Source organism: Euprymna scolopes, chromosome 34 (assembly GCF_053919585.1).
Source record: "Euprymna scolopes isolate OS-2025 chromosome 34, ASM5391958v1, whole genome shotgun sequence".
Lineage (NCBI taxonomy): Eukaryota > Metazoa > Mollusca > Cephalopoda > Sepiida > Sepiolidae > Euprymna > Euprymna scolopes.
In genome coordinates, this window is record NC_136515.1 from 68,688,153 (window position 1) to 68,712,574 (window position 24,422).

The following is a 24,422-nucleotide window of genomic DNA, read 5'->3' on the forward strand; positions in this document are numbered from 1 at the left end:
ACTGTCTAACTACATTTGCCCCATCATATATATATATATATATATATATATATATATATGTATATATATATATGTATATATATATATATATATATATATATGTATATATATATATATATATACAGGAACAAAGCGTATTATGTGTTCATCAACGTTTCGACTTTATTTCGAGACTTCCTCTGGATAAATAAGATTAAGAAACAAAAAAAAAGAGTACAAAATATTTGAAAATGTCTCACGTGCAAAGTGTGACGCTGTTCTATTAAAGAAAAACGGAAAAAAACGTTGGAAATTGGATGGGGGGGCCTGTGCTGTTAAAGATAGGGACATCTTAGTGACGTCATATAGTCGTTAATGTAATTTTAAAAGATATGAACGCAGTTAATATTCTTACTGGAAAGAAATATATCTGTTGAAATTCAAATATAGGTTTGTAACATAAATGAAGTGTGGTTTGTTATGCAATTTATTGATTGAGATTATATGTATTAATTATGACAGAGAGTGTTTGAATGGTGTGAGAAGGTTAACCGGTGTCTACAGTTAAATAATTTTCTTTTAATAAAATTGTACTTATTAATGGCGCGATGTTATAGAAACCTGCACGTTGTTTAATTGTGCTTGAATTTTCGATAAGCGCAGAATCCAGAAGTCTCCGGCGCGGTTTATTTGAAATAAATTTAACTACTTTTGCCTGTTTAAAGTCAAAGGTGTCATTATGCTGCAATGTTTGTTCTTTTTTATTTCTCTATTTTGTCGGAATACTGTTTCCATTATTTTCATCACACACGCACACACACACACACACACACACACACACACATATATATATATATACATATATATATATATATATATATAGAGAGAGAGAGAGAATATTTCCTAATAAAATCTTTACACTCTTTAAATTATCTAAACTTGCTACATGAATACGCTATGCCACGTTCCCAAGAGATGTTTAGAAATAAAGAATGACACTTCCATCAGGATGAATCACTTCCCCACTATCACCATGACGTAAGAGCATATCTTTATAGTAATATTCGAAACAGGTAGGTAGGACGTAGAGGAAGTATCGAGTACTGTCCACGTTCACCGGATTTGACCACCTCCCCATGGATTTTTCGTTTTTTTTTTGGGGGGGGGCAGGCGTGAGGGATAGTGAGCATGTTAAACATGGTCCACACCACAAAACGAGCTACAATGAATGAACATAAAGCAACCATTGAAACAAGAAGTGTCAACATACCAATTGGACTGATTAGGAACGTTTTCAATCCAATCAGTGGACGTTGTTAGCTGTTCATGAACCACAATAGCCAATAATTTAACACTTTCGATAATTAGCTGGTGTCTATATTTGTTCACAGTATTTTGATATATGAAACTTTTCTTTCTTATAATAAATGTTGGTTTTATGGTAATTTAAAGAGTGTATACAGTTTATTGGGGCACCCTTTATATGCACACTGTCTGGTCGCTCGGCGTGAAATACGCTTAGATATGATAGTTTAATTCATACACATTTCATCTTTATTATTAAAGACCAAATTTCCTATTTGTTACTATGCCATATAAAATATATATAGTAATGATTTCAAAAGTTGAAAAAACACCGACTTCGTTGTCATAATATACAATCACAACTAAAATATTCAGCGCTCCAGCTTAGTCGTTATTCAGCGCTTCAGTTGGAATTGTTAACATCTGAGCGATTAACAAATCGATGTACAAATGCAAAAAATAAGCGACTTCAAGACAACATGTATTTGTACGCATGCTCAAAAGTTAGTCGAGTAACTCCTGCCAAAGCAATTCTGTTATTTTCAATTTTAATCAGGCAGCAGTTATTTTTATCCGCTAAAATTACAATCAAAAATATCTCGCAGGTTCATATACCATATATATCAAGTTTTATGTCTGTGGAAATAATGTAAATAGACAGATTTGGTGAAAATGTTTCGCACACAGAGAGGCTATGTCAATTTAAATATATATGTATATGTAGCCAGACTTTGTGGAAGCATCCTGTAGATTATGTAGCCAGATTTTGTGGGCACCCTATATATATATATATATATATATATATATATATATATATATATATATATATATATATATATATACACTTATGTGTCTGTTTGTGTCTGTGTGTATATACAGGATGCGTCCACAAAGTCTGGCCACATAATGTAGCCAGACTTTGTGGACACCCTGTATATATATACATATATATATATATATATATATATATATATATATATATATAAATTTAAATGAGATTAGAATAATAGTCTAAAGAGCTAAGTGTATTTTAATGTAATAGTGAAATTACTAGTTTAATTAAAATACAGGAAATGCTCGTTGTAATTTAGATATATAATAAGCTCGATAGTTAAATGTCCTAGAGCTAATTCAATATTAAGTAATGTGATTTATAATTTAAAAATTTAAAAAAAAATTTTAAATTTAAAAATCAAATTTTAATTAAATTAAAAATCAGTTTCATAAGAAGGAACAACAACAAAATCAATTATCTGTACGATCGTTTCGGAAATCCGTGCTTTTTATTTGTGGTATACATGAAGTCACGTAGAACAATTATACAGAGTTTTTTGGTAAGCACGGTCTCCTCATCAGCAAATTTAGGAGGATTTCTATTGAATTGAAAAGACACCAAAAATAAACCTAGCATTAAAAGTAAGGCAGATGAATCTTTTAGTTTTTCTTTTTTTGAAATCAGGAACTGTATTTAAAGTAGTCATTTAGATGTTTGCTATAGCTTTTTATTTTATTGAATGATGAATTTTAAAAATTTAAAAATTTAAAATACAAATTTTTCAATAGTTTTTTTTTTTACATTAACTACAACTCACCGTTCACATTCAAATATCGATCTATCGAATATGCCGGTATATGTCATTATCCTTTATTCACCAATTATACGTTTCCGGGTATGCTGACAACGAATATTAAGTTAAATTTGAAGCTGATAAGAAGTTTTACCAGATATGAAAATATTTGTTATCAAACATAAAAGCTAATATAATCCCTCGCAACCATTTGTTTACAACCGAGGAATTAATCATTCACATGCGTAACAGCTCTCTGAATAAGCACTCCCAAGTTAAAAACGCCTTTCGCAATAATCAACCCCCACTCTACTCATTGTAAGAACAGCTTTCAGAGTAAACATCCTTTCTTTTCCAATGATAGGGAGGCCAAAAATATTTGCTTTGTCGTCTGTTTCAGTTACACGCATGCGCATTGCTGACTACTCGACTGTGGAAAAAAAAAGGCTGCCGAGGATTACATTAAATTTTACATTGAATAGCATATGTTTTCATATTTGATAAACGACTCATTAGCCCCAAATTAAACTGTGATATTCGTTGTCATCGTACCCAAAAACCTATAGGCCCTGTCGGTGGGGCATTAGAATACACCGACTGCAGAGGGTAAAATCCCTCAACGCGGGTCCTGGATATGACCTTAATCTATATCCAGTGGTGAGGCCCTAGCTTGCGGGCTTTGGGGAGTGTTGAGCCACCCTTTAACTACCATTGCTCCCAGGTCCACTCTGACCCGGAGTGGTAGTACCTGTTAGGGTTCCAACTATGGGTTGAATAGAAACCGACTTGAAAACAAAAAATATATTCTATTAAAAATTTTTTCTTCAAAATCTTTGGATTCGGCATTAAATAACCCGAAAAGGGTTGATATGCCGTAAAACAAAAACAACCAACCAACCAACCAACCAACCAAAAACCTATAAATTAATTTGGTTATCTGATGACTAATGTTTTCCCAGATAATTCTCAAAATTTCCACAATGTTGGATGGCGTCGTGAAAGAGAAATCTTGGCCCCTAAGAAATGATGCTGTCGATGTGATCAATTATAATCTTTTGCAGCAGTTATTTATCAATTGATGTTGTTATTAATAAAGACCAGGCAGTAGAATTTCCTGTAGAATTCACTACAACCGCCTGGAATGCAACATCATAACCTGATATTGAAGGAAGGAGTACCAGTTATATTATTAAGAAATCTTGACCCACCTAAACTGTGTTATGGCACGAGGTTAGAAAAAAATATATTTGAAAACTAATGTTCTGGAAGCCATTATAATAATTGTAAATTTTAGGGGTAAAACTGTTAATTCCGCGGATTCCTCTTATTGTTGCGTGACCGCTCCTGGGAGCGGTATATCTCCCTATTGGGGGGGGGATTGAGACACCGGAAACACTTAGTAAGGCCAGGCAGCTAGGCTAATATTAATTGTTAAGCATTATTAGGTGCTCGGGCAGCGGCAAGTTACCTACCTGAAAGGATGAATTTATTGTGTTTTTGTAAAACAGATATATACTTTTATTAATTGGAAAAAATGACAAGGGATATCATTTGAAAGCTAGAACGAAATATAATTTCGTTTTTGGCCTGGCGAAACCAAACTCAGGGACACCTGGCTTTTTGAGTACGAAGTTAGCCGGGGGTCAACCTGTCAACCCCTTTGAGCGTGTGAATGGAATTGGCTGGTGATCTCAGATTCCCAAGCCATGCAAGTCATCGGGACTTCCACGGAAGGAAGTTCTGATCGATGATTCGTTTAGCAGCTTACACCAACCAACCCTTTCCTCGAAATATGAACGATTGCCACGCCAAAAATCTCAGATGGGAGCTGAATCTCGAGAGAAATGGACACTGCCCAAACAAAGCGAAGCACATACTGTATGTATATATATATATATATATATATATATATATATATATATATGCACAATTCTTTGCTAGAATAATTATCAAATACCTACAGAATCTAGTGTTTCATCTATTACGGGAATTGTCAAAGCAGGGTGTCACGATTAGCCCCACTCGATGGATTTGAACCCGGCAACAGAAGCCATCTCTGTTTTCATTAGCAAGGATCTAATCCATTCAGCTACCGTTAACTGCGAGAAATGCTATTGAAATTTTTACGTTTATTTTTTAAATGCCTTTTAACGTCTATCAGAGTGATCTAATCATTATATGATGAATTGCGCATAAGAACTCAATTGACCGCCTCGTTATTCCAACTGAAAGTGCTCAACGATAAGAAACGAGTTTCTTAAAGACGGCTGACATAATTATTTACTATAATAATTATTAAATACTTAAAGACATTAGTGTTTCACCATCTCGGGAATCATCAATATCTATATATATATATATATATATATATATATATATATATATATATATATATATATATATAATTTGAGATTTCTATATTGTTATCTGTACCAGTTTTGCTTCTGTTGTAGATGCACATGATTTCGGACACAGTTTAATGATTCTGTTTCTTTAGACGCGACCCACGCTTACTTTCAGATTAAAATGAAGATCTAAGACTAAAATGCGTCGATGAACAGCACAGTACTAAACATGAATCTGAAGAAACGTTAATATTCATTTTGCATTTTTTTTTTATTCTAAAGATAATTTTTAGAACTCATTTTTTTTTCAGCATCCGAGCATCACTTAATTTTTGTTTTTGTTATGCATTGCTCGTATATCGATGTGAACTCTATTAACCTGACATATTGAACTGATCAGTATCGATTTTCGGATTTTTTTTTTTTTTTTTTTACTTCCTTAGTCTTCTGTTCCGTTCATAAAATGTTACGATATTTAGTTTAAATGCGTGTGTGAACTGGGTATTGGTGGGTCTGTCGAGTTATGATACAATCAAAGAGACTGACAAAATAAATGTTATGTCTAAAATGATGAAGATAATGATGATGATCATGATGATCATCATCATCTTAGGCGTAACATAGTGTCAAAACTTGATGGATCATCATCATCATCATCATAATCATCATCATTATTATTATCGACATAATTATCATCATCATCATTCACTGTTTCATCACTATCATCATCAGTATCATAAACAGCATCATCATCGTCGTCGTCGTCATCATCATCATCATCATCGTCATCATCATTTTCATCATCATCATTATTAACGTCATCATCGTCATCAGCATCATCATCGTCGTCATCATCGTAATTATCATCATCATGACACCGATTTTTTTGTAAATCGAGTCGGATCTTTGTATTAAGATCGTGAATATCGTGCCGAAGAATTGTCGTTTTCCTCATCGTCGTTCGAAGTTATTGGTTGGGTGCGAAAAAGTGCAGGTTTTCAAACGAAACAGGGTGTGCGGCATTGTTCAGATTTTATATTATGTATCGTTTAATCCCAACAAACTTTGGCTCTTATTGATTTGCCAATCTCATCCCAAATTTCTTAAAACCAATGGGATGTCATATCGTCTAATTTATTTTACTTAGTTAATTTTCAGACTATTACCCGCATCTTCTAGTTTTCCACAACGTTTCTGTTAATTATTCCTTCGTCTGGCTGTTAACTGCAATGGGATAGGAAATTCTAAACATGCAACTACAACCCTCGCATCGTTTATATAGAGAATAAGCAAAGTGGATCTTATTGATGGGAACACGTACATTTAGAAATTACACGATGAGTTATTTTTTATCTCTGTCTCTCTCTTCACCTTATTGGTTGATGGTTTAGAACAAACGGTAACGGCGAATAAACTTCTTATTGCCTTCAACCGCAGTCCTTTTAAGGGTATGAAGGGCTGGTTTACAAACAGCTTTTTTTTCCGTTTGGCAATATCACAAAAATGACACGCATATGAATAAGCGGCTAATAATACATGTTATGAATTCCAATGATTCCCTTGGCATACGAAATATTAGCCATACTGCAGGAATATAAGAAAATAGTGATAAACAACATGTTTTTTTCCATCTCTTTGAAATAACAAACAAATAAAATACACACGAAGTGCACAGTTGCAACATTTTCAAAACCGCTGAGATACAACGCGCGGTTCTTTACAAACAGACTTTTTCTTTCTCCAACTTTACAAAATGGCAAGGAAGAAGTACAGAAAAAAAAACAAAGAAAACAACCTACTGAAGATGGAGTATAGCTCCGAAATATATTTATGTTATAAATTTCAAACGTGTAAAATATTTGTTTATTTTCCTAATATCACGTTGTGATTTGCCTTTCAAGCGCACTTGATGCGTATTTTAATTTATTCAAATTAAATCAACGTTACTTAATGGAATTCACACACTTGGCATTAAAATGACGGTTCTCGATATATTACCACATATAAGTTACATTAAAGGGTAGTTATGTCATGATGTGTTACGTTTTAATAATACCTGTCAATATATATTTAAATTAAATGAAGAAAACTCAAGAATTAAGGCCGTAAAAAACTATTTTTTTCACTTACATAAGCCTAAATATAGGTTATGAATTTGCTATCAAATGGATTTGCTATCAAATGGATTCTTTTTGCCATCGGGACGAAGCGGGGCTCAACACACCCAGGGTGAACTGCCTGACTAAGGCAAGACAAAAGCTCACCTAACATATTTATCCGCTATATTTGTACCTGATAGTTTTTAAAGCTCATAAAATACTTCACAGAATTCCAATGTATGCTATATATATATATATATATATATATATATATATATATATATATATATTATTTGATGTCTAATAGATGTTTTTAATACTTCGCTAAAAACGTCAGCAACGAATAGTATCCCTGCTTTGTCCACTTTGCATGAACTATAGCCCATGTTACTCAACTTAAACCAGTTCCTTTCTTTCTACTCTTTATAATAATTAATTTTTTCAGCTGCAAATCTTATAAATAGAATATATATATATATATATATATATATATATATATATATATATATATATATATATATATATATATATATAAACTACGAGGTGGTCACAGACCTTACTTGATAACAAAACGTGAAGCAGAGGAAATATGGCGAAGAAAAAGATCATTTCACGTGAATGGATAGTCAGGTGACTATATATATATATATATATATATATATATATATATATATATATATATATAATTATTTACTATAATAGTTAAATACCTACCGACACTAGTGTTTCATCCTTTCGGGAATCTTCAGTGCAGGGTGCCACGATTAACACCAGTTGATAGATTCGAACCCGGGAACACGAACCAACTCTGGCTTGATTAGTAAGCCCGTATCTATACGGCTACCATTAACCGCGTGTAAATAACGTTGAATTTAACATTTTATTTTTTTATACGTCACAGAGATCTAATCGTTATGCGATGATCTATGCACACACACACACACACACACACACACACACACACACACACACACACACACGCACATAGACACACAAATATATATATATATATATATATATATATATATATATATAGTTGCACCGAAAAGAAAGTCCGCGCTTGTCATTTAACTCATTTAGTTCGCTTTTTATTCCTATATAATCTTACTTGTTCTATATTTGACCTTTAATTAAAGTAACCTAGTGTTCACCTCATTAAAAAAAATAACTTCAAATCAGGAAGGCAAAAAGAAACTCCGCAGCAGTAAAGAAGCTTAAAACAGCTTAAAATATCAACCTTTTGGACAATAAAGTATCTCTAATCCTTCGTATAGTTGCTCCAGCTTACACATCGTAACATTTAGTCCATAGGTCTTGACTTTTTGGATTTGTGATTGTAATGAGCTCACTAATCTCCACCTTTCCTGTTTATCCAATCGGGAAATCGGCTGCAAATTTAAATGTGAAAAGAAAACAATAGGAAATGACTGTGCAAAAGCGCGAAACCACCGGCAGTGTTCGTGATGGTCTTAAATCTGGCCTTTCTAGAGTTACAGAAAAGATAACGCTGTAAAGATTCGCAGTCTCAAAACAGATTTAAAACAGCTTCCAGAATCCAACAACAGTGTAATCTTGTTAAAAAAATGCTCTCTTTCTACAGTTGAGAACAGATTCAAGGAATTTAATTTGTGAGGCTGTCTTGCAAGACGCTGGCCAATGCAATCTGTAAAGAATAGAAAGCAGCGTCTCGGCTTCGTAAAATGCAATGAAAATAATGGCTCTTCATATTGGTCGAAAGTGATTTCTAGCGACGGAGAACAAAAGCAAGTTCAATGGGCTAGGCAGTGATGATAGGCAGTACATCCGTCTGAGGAAGGACGAAGAATTTAATCATAGGTTCAGAGTTTAAACACTGCAAGTTGATGGAGATTCAGTTTTTGTGTGAAGCGTTATTACTGCCAATGGTCTTTTTTTACACAGGAATCACCACTTATCAAGGCACGGTGGACACTCGAGGATAAGGGTTAATTGGTATACATTAGCCAGTGTGATTATAGCGTAGTAAACATAAGTAGTGGGAATTTTTGTGAATTGGATTACTTAGGAGGACGGTTCATCAAGAACTTGTTTACGTTGGATTTGAAGGCAATCAAATTGTAGTCAGCTGGAAAGCAGGATGACGGAAGAGAGTACCACAGGCGAGCAGTTTTAAGTTTGATCATGGAATCTACGTTTAGGTGTGGGCACAGATAAAGAGTGTGGGAAATTGTTGATAGTGGTTTTGGCTAGACGAATGTTTTTCGTGAACGTCTACCGGGGGCGGGCATGGATTGAATCTCAGATGAGCACTTGCCATGAAAATAACGGTAAAGTAGAGAAAGACTCACAACGTCTTTTCTGTGGGAAAGACGTTGCAGGGAAGCTAAAACATCACCCCCACTAAGCCCCGAAGCCTATGTTGTACTCTGTCAGGACAGAATCAGTTGTGGCAACAGTACTCCATCGTTGGCCGAACCAGACTTTTATATAGGTAAAGAATTGCATCAAAGCATTAAGGCGTATAGTTCGCTTGCAAGATCGAATTAATCGATTACGTACATTAATATGTTAACTGATCATTTTCTACCCTACTAATATTACCAGACGAAATTTTTGATCGCCGATTCTTTATATTTATACGGAAATATATATATATATATATATATATATATATATATATATATATATATATAGTGCAAAGTTTTGTTGAAAATTCAAAGACTCACGTTTTCTTTTTATAACCTTCGTTTATGTCTTGGATGTATCAATTACAATTGAGCGTAACTCAAAATTAACGGTGAATGGTTTTAAAATAACAATCTAGACCCGTTAAAGGAAAACGGTATACATTGAAAGTAACGACATTTCAAAAACAAACTTTAAATATATATATATATATATATATATATATATATATATATATATATATATATATATATATATATATAGTCATAGTGGCAGTTTGTTCACAATTTGATTTATACGTACAAAATGCATACTTTTTCACAAACTGATTTTCATATTTAAAACGTACGTTTCCACATCATATATACATATACGTTCAATTATATGCATATATCAAAGTTTATATCCATAGAGATGTATTCTGCTATAAAATCTAAAATAGTTCACAAACCTAGTGCAAAATTAAAAAAGTACTCATGGAGATTGTTTAATTTTTATTAAACATGTGTGAAAAAAAACCCATTACATTAAAAGTATAAAAAAAAACTTAAAATTTCTATTAAGTATGTTTGAAAAAAAAACATAATGTTAAAAGTATATACATAAAAAAACAAAAACAAATGACAGAACGTTAATACTTGATAATCCTTTTTTAATTAGAACAACAAAAATGTTGAACATTGCGAAGTTTACGTGATTGAATTAAATCGATTAATTTGAAATAGACTGAACTAAAAAAGAATATTACACAAAATTCAATATTTTTAAAATGAAAACCTTTGAATAATTCTAATTCTTGAAAACCACATTTAAGCAATACAATGAACATATGTTTTGGGGATAACAGCATTATTTGCTTCCTCACGAGAGCAAATTAGGAATGAAGCCGTTTTTTAATGTGGAGAGGGGAAAGAGAGGCCAGCTCACGAGAGGTGGGAAATGAGAACTGTATCGTGAGAGTCTCTTGGTATATAGGGGTGCCCCTACATAGACCAGAAACTCATTGCCACAAGGGCAATGGTCTTTGCTTGCAGCATCTGCTGGAAAAGATACTACACTTTCAGATATTAAATTCTTTATTCAAGCTAAAATTACAATGTAAGTTTCAACTGAACAGAAAACTTAGGCACAAGGCCAGATACTACACTTTGATCTTTGTTGCCCAACAATTGATGATTTTGAATATTCAGATTTCATCTTGCGTGTTACTCACATAACTTGTCGGCCGATATATTTTTTCGATCTTTTTCGGGTGTCGGGACCGAAATCGGGAATTTTTTTCTGCCGTACTCGGGAATCTGCACGGAATTTCGAAGATTAACTTTATTTAATCGCTTGGGCTCGCAAGTCCTCGTTTCTTCAAGTATTACCGGGCGAAAGTCTTCAGTCATCAGAAAGTACATTCTTAGTCCCATCAAAAACTCATACTATGATTATCACCAAGAATCCGTGACGTAACGGATAAAGGACTATGTTGTTCAGTCATAAATGACACTCATTTGTGTGTTAACAGTTCAATAGTCAGCGCGGAGGATACTAATAATATAAAAAAAGCTCCGAGGTCACGTAAGCCAAAACACAATATAAGAACACTAATCCAAACAATACAAATGAAATAATCTACATAGCAGGGAGGCTCGACATTGCCTGGGATTGAACACCACCTTTACACTTACATATTTTGTTGGCATCGAATCGGTGAAATCGCTCCAATTAATTCGATCGATTGCCTGATCTTGTTGAAGACCCATCGCGGTGCACCGGGAGGGAGCTTCACATGTCTCCACGCAGTAAATTAGTCCACAATACATTGTCGTCTACATATCACTGTAGAGAATTTACTCTCGAGTTTATTGAATTTATCTATATATATAACGGCTTCATTAAAAGTATCAAATGTAAAAGTCAATATCATAGTTGAATTGTGCTCTAAGCGGAAATATTCATTTCGAACGAGCCCCTGTCATATCAAAGGCCATACTGTTGATTTTATACACTGAGCATTCTTAGTCGTGTGGTAATAAAACTTCTTAAATGCACTTGTAATGTTAGGCTGTATAAGGCAGACACTTTAGTTAAAATCGCCTGTTTCTTCGTTCATTCGATTTTTCGATTATCGATTTTCGATTATCGATTATCGATACTTATCGAAGACATTCCGATACAAAACCTGCCTAAGAACGCTAACAGATACAGTAAGTACATTTGTGTGAAATTTCATAATAATCAACGCAGCTGTTTTGGAAACAATAGGGAACGAATTCACACACATATACAAAGCTCCTTTTATGTAAGAGTAAAGATATATAAAAAAGCATTAACAGCAAGACCTCTAATCTCTACCACTCCACAGAATGCTCCTTTTTCTTTTATGTATGGAAATCAAGACGGAATTTTGCTTCAGCGTTTTTGCATCGACATTTCCTACTGCCGCAACATCTGGGGAGATGTTCATAGTATGGTATCGTTTTTAATAAAGTATAAAATCAAATTCGTAATCTAGTGGGAGATGATATCACAGAGAAGATACTTTGCTAGTATTCCTATGCTCTATTTTTATTTTCATGAAAATGCTTAATCAAGCGACAATGTCTGGTTTCCGACAGTAAACTTCAAACGGTAAAATCTATTACCTTAAAATTAAAAGGTCAGAAACATTGGTTTTAATCAGGCAACAATTCCTTTGGTGGACAAGGTAAAACGCTAAAATTTTTGCTCATAAAAAAATGACACTATCGCTTTATTTTAAAACTTGTAATTATAAACAAAATCAATTTAGGTGACTTAATAATGTAATAGAGCTTATATTTATTCAATATAGCCGTCTTCAGTATCAATCTCCGCCTCGATACACGCCCGGACCTGGGAGCATGCCTTTTCCATAGACGCCTGCGACAGTTCGGTGAGAGTTCGGCTTATGGCGGCGATCAGTCTGGCTTTGGTGTTGTGGAAGGCCAGTTTGGTGATGTTCTTGACGTATACCCAAACGTAGTATAGTAGCGGATTCAGGTCGAGGGTGAAGGTGGACCAGTGATAGAATGGATAAAGTCGTTGCTCTCCTTCTGAAGCCAAGCGTGGGTATCTTTGGACTTGTGGGGCGCCGAGTCATCCTACCACGTCTAGGATCTGCTAGTAGCCACCTGATTGCACAAGGGAATCACTAAACTCTTCAGTATATCACGGTACACTTTGGTGCTGACTTTGAAGATGCGAGGTGGCATGATATTGCCCTCACTATAATCGTGTCTGGAAACTTAGGTTTTATCATCTGGTGCATGTTCCTTTTAATCATATCAATGTATTTTGAGGGTGCTGGCAATGGTCCTGTTGTCACAACTAGGATCGGTAAAGAGTATGAGTTGTACAACTGCGCGTTTCTCATTTCGTTCTTGAACATTGCATCACTTTCAGACATGATAGAAGGCTCTAATGCTCTTGGAATTTGTACAGAACAAGCCAACTCAAAAGTAGTCTGCAACAACAGATAAAACTTTAACCGCATCTAAAGTAAAGCGATCTGGCTGCAATGTACTTGCTGTATCATTCCAACAAATTCTGGAAGGCCCTATGAAAGGAAGAATTCTTAGATATAGTTATTTATCATGGATATCGGTGCTTGGAAAGGTTTCCTTCAATTGTTACTAGCATTAAATATTATCATCCATTTGCGACCCTGTTTCATTACGCTCTGGAGGTCGTTTTCTAAGGATTCACCCTTTTTATCAGACTTTGTCAAATGCTTTGGATATATCGTGCTACAACCCTGACCTTGCTCGCCTTATCCAGGGCATGGTATATGCCTTTAGAGATGAATGTTAAAATATCTGCAATAGAACGACATTGCCTTAATCTGAACTGTTTATCAAAAAGAAAACTAGTTTTGGAAGTGGGTTGACTAGTGCTTGATTGAATATCGTCTCAAATAGTTTAGCGAAGAGAGGGAGGAGACTGATAGGGTGATAATTGAGAGGGTCGGTTTTTTCACCAGCATTCCTGAACACTGGTACCACAGAAGCCATCCTCCAGCTATTAGGGAAGCAAGTTTCAGCAAGACATTTGTTGTAGAGTTTGGAAAATATGGGGGCTAGCTCAGCGGAACATTTCTTAATTAGTATAATAAGGATGAGATTGGGCCCACATAGCTTAGAGCTGGCTAAGTCTTTTATGATATCTTGGGCATGAGACGGGGTTATTTTCAGATCATCAATTGTGGTTTCGTCTGTATAGGGAAATTTGTGAGTTGGAGTTAGAAGCAAATCACTGAACAAGGATTTCTGTCTTCCCGATTGTAGTGCATTCAACTGGTTGTTGGATAGTAGGAAATTACTGGTTGCTCTTTTACCACTACGCTATTATAAATTTTCCACAAATCACGAGTACCGTTTGCCTCGATTCTATGCTTTTCCTACTTATTTCAGCATGCCTTCTCTTCGCTATGATTATTTCTCTCTTACAAAGATTCCTGGCATCTACCAATGTTTGCCTATTTATATTTGACGTATGACGTATGAACTAGCGGAGTTCATGGTATTTTTGTGTAATGGCAGCTGCACAACCTGTAGTGAACCATGAGTGTAAGTGGGGTTTGCTATAATACTTCCGTGCAGGGACATATGTTTAATGCTCGCTTGCATTGTTCAGTTGTGTCATTATCACGCTGTTCGGCAGGAAGAGAGAAAGATACTGATATGTTCTCTGATGGCTTCCCACGCAGCCCTTTTGTAGTACCTTATTTTGAGCAATGGCTCCTCTCCTTGGGTTTGGGATTTAAGTGCGATATCTTCTGATAATATTATGGGGTCTACGTTTCAAAGTCCACTGTGGGCATTAGTCACACAATCCTCAGGTACTATGGTAAGAAAGAAGTCTAGAAGTGAAGTTTGCTTGTGGTCAATTGCAATCTTTTTTTTTGCATAGGCATCACCACTTATCAAGGTCAAGAGGCCACTCGAGGATAAGGGTTAAAGAGTGTACAGTAGAAATTGGACAATATAGTAATCGTTAATAATGAAAAATCGGTAAATGTGTTAGGTTATATGGAACGGTTCATCAAAAACTTGTTTACGTTAGACTTGAAGACAACCATATTGTAGTCAGCTGGAAAGCAGGAAAACGGAAGATAACTCCACAGGCGTTCAGTTCTAAGAATCTACGTTTAGGTTTAGGCACAGATAAAGATGGGGGGGGATTAGTGATAGTGTTTTCTGCTAGATGGGTGTTTCTTGTGAAAGTCTGGCGAGGGGGACCATAGATTGGAGCTCAGCCGAGCACTTGCTATGAAAATAAGGATAAAGCAGAGACAAATTCGTAACATCTCTTCCATGAGAAAGAGGTTGCAGGGAAGAGAAAAGGGCATCTTCTACGAGGCTATGAAGTCAATTTTGAACTCTATCAAGGCAGGATAAGTCCTTTCTAGCAGCTCCTGGATAAATACGCAGCGGTACGCATATTTATTAAATAAGTTTCAAATTCTATCCTATTCTTGTGTCACGTCTAAAACTCTCATTAACCATTATCGTTAAGTTACTTGTTTTTTTAAAGTGTTACCTTATTATTGTAAAAATCAAGGTAGTATTAATATCGTAGAAGCAGTCGATATCTATTTCTATTTATGTTATAATTTCCGATATATATTCGCTTAGTTTCCCTCTTGCCATTTTTCTTTTTCTGTTTTAGTATTTTTGATGAAGTAATCACACTTTCATTTTTAAAGCATCTGTGTAAATTAGTCATGTATTGGCTATGATAAAAGTAATTCAACCAATAGGAACAACCGTAATATAATGGATTTCTATTCATTGCATTTACAAAACGAAAGCTATGAATGAATCAAAAAACATATATTTATTTGTAAAAGATGCCATTTTTATTGAAAAAAGTAATCTCTTTAAAATCTAGATATCTAGAAATTCCCATGAGATGAGAATCTTCCAAAAAAATAGTCAGCGATTTATTAAGAAATGGATGAATTTTTTTATTGCTCTTTGATAATTCCTCTCTTTTCGATTTTCTACGTCACTTCCGGTTTGATGATGGGCACTCAAGCAAAGACGTCACTTTTTTCACGTTGTTTTCCTCTTTTGCAGTACGGGTTCGAGCCTGCCTACTACAATTTTTTTTTCCTTTTTTGCTTAACACACACCTCCAAACACCCTGACACCACCGGGCACCCAGGCTAGTACATGATATAAAGAGAAAGATAGATACAAGGGAAATAGATAGCTCGATAAAAGCTGAGAGAGAGATAGGGGGGAGAGAGATAGAGATAGATAGATAGATAGATAGAGAGAGAGAGACAGAGGGAGATTAATTTGTTATGATACCGAGCAAAATGTCGATTTAGCTAGTATTAAAGATGGGAAGGGATGTCAGCGCTTTAACTGGAGTTATTTCCCTTTGTTATTTCTAAAATTCAAACGAATTTTTTTTATAAATCCAAAATGGCCGCCTTCAAAGCGCTCTCATAAAAACATGTTTTTCCGCTGTAAAAAAAAAAACAAAAAACAAACTACTTGATGAAATTAAGTGATTTTTTCCCGGAGAACTTCGTTCCATAACGGATACATATAATTTAAGCTTTTTCCGATATTTTCATGTTTTAATGTCTTGACTAAACTGTACATGTACCGATAATTCTTATGTTAAAAAATATTCTCGCATAAAATGTATTAATCTCCCTCTTTCTCTCTCTCTCTCTCTCTCTCTGCTGTTCTCGGGCTATCTATTTCCCTTGTATCTATCTTTCTCTTTATATCATATACTAGCCTGGGTGGCCGGCGTTGTATGTGTTGAGCAAAAAAGAAAAAAAAAATTGTAGTAGGCAGGCTCGAACCCGTACTGCGAAAGAGGAAGAGAACGTGAAATAAAGTGACGTCTTTGCTGGTGCGCCCATCGTCAAACTGGAAGTGACGTAAACAATCGAAAAGAGGTGATGACTTTCGAAAATATCGACGAGAAAAGCGGTCCATCCCTGCAGAAAAGGGTCCAGTTGAGGATAAAGGAATTAATGTTTTGGCCAATTTTCCAATGTTTGTCATTGCGCTTCAAACAATGCCCATCGCGTTAAAATACGTCGCCTCTGTCGAAAGTTTTATGCATACATACATACATGCATACATACATACATACAGTTAAACAGACAGGTGAGATTTATATTATAGATGAATACACACATATATATGTATCATTAATAACGGCCCTGATGTTTAAACTCCGTCGAAAACTAAGTGTAGTCATGCTAATTTCTGGAAACCCAAGTAAAGACGGCAGTTTCCCGTTACTTTTCGTCTTGGTTCGGGGATGCATATCCACTAGTAAGTAAAACGCGCCCCCAGATACAAACTTGGAAATTTCTATGTCTCGGCGCGGTACATACATTACCTAGCCTTCCCAAAAAGTCATCTACCTGGTACTGGGCCGGCTCCTTGTTGTCTAATATCGGTGATCTAGTGAATTCGTTGTATCAACCTGATTGTGCGTATAACCGTAAATATATACATATATATATATATATATATATATATATATATGTGTGTGTGTGTGTGTGTGTGTGTGTGTGTTTGTGTGTGTATGTATATATGTGTGATATAGGCGCGTATGTGTGTTTAAGAGTCTATATTCAAAATTTCAAGAAGTTGACCATCTTAAATTTTACTTGTTGAAGTACATTAAATGCACAATTCGTTTTTTATATATGCTCTGTATTCATATCGAGCTTCATAAATTTAAAGACTGGTATGAATAAAACGTGGAATATAATTAGATAAACATATTTCCCTTTCCCTATATATATATATATATATATATATATATATATATATATATATATATATATATATATATATAGAGAGAGAGAGAGAGAGAGAGAGAGAGAGAGAGAGAGTGAGAGAGAGAGAAAGAGAGAGCGAGAGATAGGGAGAGAGATAAAGTTATGAAAATATATGGCAATTAAGTTATCAATCTTCATTCGCTAATGACAACTTTAAACCGATAGCTAGAATAACAATTTATCCGATTGGTTAGAAAGCTAATTTAAACGCTACATGGGTATATAAAAGCACAGTTGAACACGAATTCTACGCATTTAGACCTGCCGATTAATTACGAGGATGGTACGCGGTGTGCTATATATTTTCATAACGTGCTGTGTAGCACCGTTCATGTATTAAGCAATATTGAAGTAAACGCTGAAAACAAATATATATAAAATATTATATCTTCTCATATCATTTTGGGGGCACATGAAATAATCTCTTTCGTTTTCTCCCTCTCTTTCTCTCTCTCTCTCTCTCTCTCTATATATATATATATAAACAATATATGTATGTATACATACACACACATGTATGTATGCATACACATGTATGTATACATACACACATGGATGTATATACATACACACATGTATGTATACACATGTATGTGTACACACATGTATGTATATACGTACACACATGTATGTATACATACACACATATGTATGTATAAATACACACCTACAGGTATACATACACACACACACACACATATATATATATATATATATATAGAGAGAGAGAGAGAGAGAGGAGAGAGAGAGAGTTGTGTATATTATACTCAGTTTTAATGGGTTCGTGTAGTTCAGTAAATCTTCATATACCAATAAGTGTTAAGCCAAGGAGAGATGACTTAAAAAGTAAACTACAAAATTATCATATTTCATAATTGAGCATTAATATACTGTATAAACAAAACCAAGACCTCAAAAAAGGTGTTGATAGCAACAGAAAGTGTATTTCATGAAATACACTTTCTGTTGCTCTCAACACCTTTTTTGAGGTCTTGGTTTTGTTTATGCACTATATATATATATATATATATATATATATATATATATATATATAGAAACGGAGAGAAATAGAGAAAGCGGGACAGTATATGGGAAGTAATAACCTTCATCGCTAAATATGTAAAAAATATAATAAGCAACGTTTCCAAATCGCTTACATCGCTAATAAAAAATGACAACAAATCTCATATATATATATATATATATATATATATATATATATATATATATATATATATTTGTTTAGCCTTTATTAAATGCTGTACCCCCCCGGAAAATTTTCAAATATCTTAAGACCAGGTACGCACCTGATTTCTATCAATAGATTAAATGGATTCATAAAAATTAAAAGTAAAATCAGGCTGCCCAGGCAAATCAGACCTTAAATTCGAGCTAGAGCAACAAAGTTTGTTCGGCTTTTATTTTATTTAAAATAGAGCGAGCTAAGTTCCATCCTGGACAAAAAATTGAAAGTGATCTTATCTCTATTTTTTTGTCTAAGCTTTCTTGTAATCTGGCACGTTTAAACAAGAAATATCATGAAATTTGGAAAGATTCCGTTGGCAGTTTGTCGTTTATTGACAAAATTAGATTTTCTAGATGTGTTGCAACATAGCCTTTTTAGATTATTGTTAAAAAATCAAAAGAATTTGCAAAATTTGATCTTCAAAAAATATGGTTGCTCGACGAAGCCTATTGTTACTCAGAACGTCTTAAACCTGTCTTCTGCGCAGTTGTCAGAGCTTGAACTTACTATTCTTTCGCATGGCTTGGACTCCTGCATTCCTCCCATACCCCCAAAGCGTGAAGAGATATATGCTGAATTTGAAGTTTTGTTTGCTCAATTAAAAAGACTTTCTCCTATTTCCGACTCTATGGACAATGACATTAAGGCGAAACTTAATGACGTCGCACATTCTTATGCGGGCACACCCATTTCGTTTTGTGAAGCAAAATGGCGAAGTGAACCTTATCGTTTAATCAAAGCACATCGTCATAATAAATCTTTAGTCATCACAAAACCCGATAAAGGTTCTGTCATTATGGATCACCATGATTATTTCAATAAAATGTTGACTATTTGGGGGGACACCTCTAAATTTGTAAAATTGGGTCCGGTAGATACTCATGAGTCTACTGTTTCTATCGAGACCAAGTTCTAAAAACTTGTCAAATGGGTCAAAAGTGGTGTTCTTCCCACTTTCATTTCTGATTTAATTCGTCCTACTGGTTCTATTCACCCTCGTTTCTATGGTTTGCCTAAGGACAATAAAGAGGGGGTACCGTTGAGACCTATATTATCTATGATAGGGTCTTGTCAACATAAGCTAGCAAAATGGTTGAGAATTATTTTAGAACCTGTTTTGGAACTTTATAGTTCATAGTGTATTAAAGATTATTTTATCCTTGCTAACTTTATACAAAATTATACTCATTCAGACAAATTTCCAGTCTTTTTACTTGCATTCCTTTGTTAAAGACTATTAATATTTGTGCTGACGCTTTATATCGGAGTAAACCTCTGACTCCCCCAATACCAGAAAATATTTTTTTTAGAATTTATGAAATTCGCCAACATGTCGTTAGAATTCAGTTTCAACAATATTATGTATAGACCGACGGATGGTGTGGCCATGGGTTTCCCATTGGGACTAGTGTTGGCTTATATCCTTGTGGATTTTCATGAAGAGGGTCTATTGTCTGGTTTGCATAAACCAGACATTTATTTTCGTTACGTTGACGACACTCTCTGCTTATTTGACAACGAAACGAATGCGGATGCTTTTTTGTTTTTTTGTCCCTTAATAACGTTCATCCAGCCCGCAAGTTTACGGTAGACAAAGAAACGAATTCTACTCTTTCGTTTTTGGATGTTTTGTGTCCAAGCCATGTTTTCGTTTTTGGATGTTTTGTGTCCAAGCCGTGTTTTCTTACTTCTGTTTATCGTAAACTAACTTTTACGGGTCTCTATACGCGTTGGGACTCTTTTTGCCTTATAAACCAAAAATATAATTTAATCAAAACTGTAGCACTTGATGATTTGTTCTGAAGTTAATTTGGATGACGAACTCAAATTTATGACTAAGACCCTTTGTAATAATGGTTACCCCTTGAATATTGTTGAAACTACTATCAATAAGAAAGTTTCCAATTTTCATAAACCCAAAGAAATTATAGCCAATAGATGCCCTGTATACCTACGTCTACCTTGGCTAGGTAACATCAGTGATCGATTTGCTAAGCAAATGTCTTTGTCAGTGCAACGGTGTTATTTTGCATCGAACCCGCGTGTTGTTTTTTTCAACTTGACCCATGTTGCCGTCTACTCGCAAAGATGCTCTCCCCCCACCACAATAATAATTCTATTATTCATTTAAATGTAGTTGCAGTATGCACTATGTTGGGCGAACATCGCAGAGATTAGATTGTCGTTTGAATCAGCATGTGCCTTCAAAGATTCGTTATGCAAATTTTTCACCTTCGGTTGTTCTGAGTAATACGTATGGTTCTGCGATTTGCGACCATCTTATAAATAACCATGCGTGTGCCACGAATTTCAGTGCTGACATGTGTACGATCCTTAGTAAGTCGAACACTCCCTATCATTTGAAAATTTTAGAGACTCTTTTTATTAAGTCTTTGAGACATTCTCTTTGCAAGCAAAAATAAAATCTTCTAGGACTTTTAGTCTCTATGTAATTTTTCCCCGTTTATTTCTGTTTTTTTCCTACCCCCGCCATTTTCATGACTTTTTTGTTTGTTTTAAATCGTATTTTCTTTAATTAAGCTTTTATACGTGAGGAACGAAACCTGGTGGGCTAACCTTTATTTTCATTTTATATCTTTTAAATCCATTATGCTTTTTGGCCTGTGTTTAGCCGTTATATATATATATATATATATATATATATATATATATATATATATATATATATATGCGTGTGTGTGTGTGTGTTGGAAAATTCTTTCAATTAAGATTCTGAATGAATATTTTATCTACAAGGTTGAAATTTGGTATATAGGGTATTCAGACATATACCGTTTTAATCATCAGTTTTTATCGGGGAAAACCAGTCTGCTAAGGGGTCAAAACTAAAAATCGGGTTTTTAGTTGTTTGTCAACTGTTTCACGATTACACATGCGTAAACCATTCACGTAACACATCCCGCATGTTCAGAATAAATAGGCTTGCAGCAGTTTTTAAAGACTGTTGCAAGCTGGCCTTATGGTTATTGCACTTGACTTACTGGCTTTAAAGTTTTGTTTCGATCTCATCTCGCGTATTTTTTTTACTTAGAACTGTTTAGAAAAATACATAAGACTCCTAAGTTTTTCTCTTTTCTTTACTTCGTTTTAATTTAAAAAATTAAATACCGGGCAATGCCAGTTGTATCTGCTAGTATTATATGCACAGAAGAATGCAAAACCTGGGCCTAATTCTAACCCAAACGTTAAACCAAAGCATCTAGTTTTCAATTAGTTGAACATTGTGACGCGTTTTTTTCTTTGGCTACTACTTATGTATATGAATGCTGTATGCAATACAGTTTCACTAAGAAAGGAGGGAATTGTGCTTATTTGTTTACATAAAAATCTAAGTTTGCTTTATCAGGAAAAGTTCATTCAATCTTAGATTGTGGACCTTATTAATATTGTGACGTAATTCCCCATTGAGGAGCTTTAGAACTACGCTGAGAGTTTTTTGACCGATCCCGGTTAACGGAGGGTGTCTCAGGAATTTAGGGTGGATAAATATAGATATATTTTAATTCATTGTCAAAATGGATATATTTGCTTTTTGGTTGGAAAACCCTGAGATATTTTGTTATATGGGAAAAACTCAACAACAGGAAATCCGAAGGTGTTGGAAGAACATATTGTACTAGCTGAGTGGTGGCTGATGACCTCAAGGTTATGGGATTTGGTCTTGAATTGGGGTTTAGCATGATTTGATTGGCTGGAGAAACTTCCACCCCCCTCCACATTGGGCCGATATGCTCTAAAATTAAGCAGACTGCTTGTTGAATTCGGGGAGAACAGATCGTAAAGAACTGCCGATCCCTGGAGAGGGGACCCTCCACATTTCTCATCTAACCGTATGTCGCTGTCTGTGAAAAGATTTGAGACTTTGAAAAAAAAAACTTACTAAGACCGAATGATATTTGTAAACACAATTGTACATAAGTTGTGAAAATTTACACTGTAGATTAGACTACGTGAGTTTGTCTTTCTTCCTGTCTGCTGCTTCGATATTCGCTTTCAGCATACTAGATTTCATGTAACAACCTCAGAGAAAACTAGTCAACACGAGCCGAGAATTCAAATAAACAGAGTCCTAACCACATTCTCACAGAGAGGGGTTACAATATCCTGGTGGTAGAAAAAAATAATTATGTGATTTGAATGAAAAATTATGAATAAATAAACCCTTTAGGCTATTATATATCGAAGTTAAATGCTTTTCCCAAGAAGAGGAAGATGGTCAGAATTATATAAAATGCACATATAGGTAAACACTGCTTTTATAACATTTAGGCATGAAATCATAATGAAGGGATAAGATAATATTGTAATAAATATTTAAGTCATGTTGAAAATAGGTAAAATATATTAGACTAAATCGGAAGGGTTGCATATGTGTAGGTAATATTAAAAAAAGATATGGGTCAGTCTTAATGATGGCGATCATTAACAAACAAGTGAAAATAATAAAAAGGTTCAAAGAAAACGTAGGGAAGATTGATGAGAGAGTGGGGCAAGAAGAAAAGGAGATGGTAAAGTAAATAAGGGATACGAAAGGACATATATACGGAAAAGACAATCTGAAAGTAAGAAAAATAGCGTTGGAAATCTTTTTAAAATCTAGATAAAAATACACATTTAGTGTTCAATATATATATATATATATATATATATATATATATATATATATATATATATATATATATATATATATATTAAGCCACCCTCTCTGGGTAGAGCACTGTCGTAAATAATCTCACCCGCTACTTAATTTACTAAAAAATTGGAAGCTCGTTGTTTGTTTACAAACAGGCGATTTGAACACTATAAAAGTGGTGGCGGGTGTCTAATCAAATAGACATTCCGACAAGTTATTTACGGGTGTCGCTTCCATGGTCGAGTGGGAGAACTGCCGACTGTCAACACAATCGTTCTAGGTTCAATCCTTGGCTTAGGAGAGATGATAGTCTAGCGGCATTGATGAGTTGTGATACAACGAAACAAGACTTATGTCGATGACTACATATATATATATATATATATATATATATATATATATATATACGAGGCGCATTTAATAAGTTTCAATGTGATAGAACACACATGAAACTCTAATTCCCTTCGCAAAGCAGTTGTTGCGCCGTTCCAAAAATACCCGGAAGTTCTTGTGAAGGTCCTTTTATGAGCGTATCAATGACCTTCTTCCCAGCCACCTCCATCTCCTCAATTGTCTCATATCAATGGTGAAAGATTTTCCTTGAACTAAGGGAATAACTAACAGTCACAGGAAGCAATGTCTAGACTATAGGAAGAATGAGGAACTGTCTTGATGTTTAACATAGTCAAATAGTATGTGACATGGATGGAGCACTCTTGCGCAAATTTTCTACC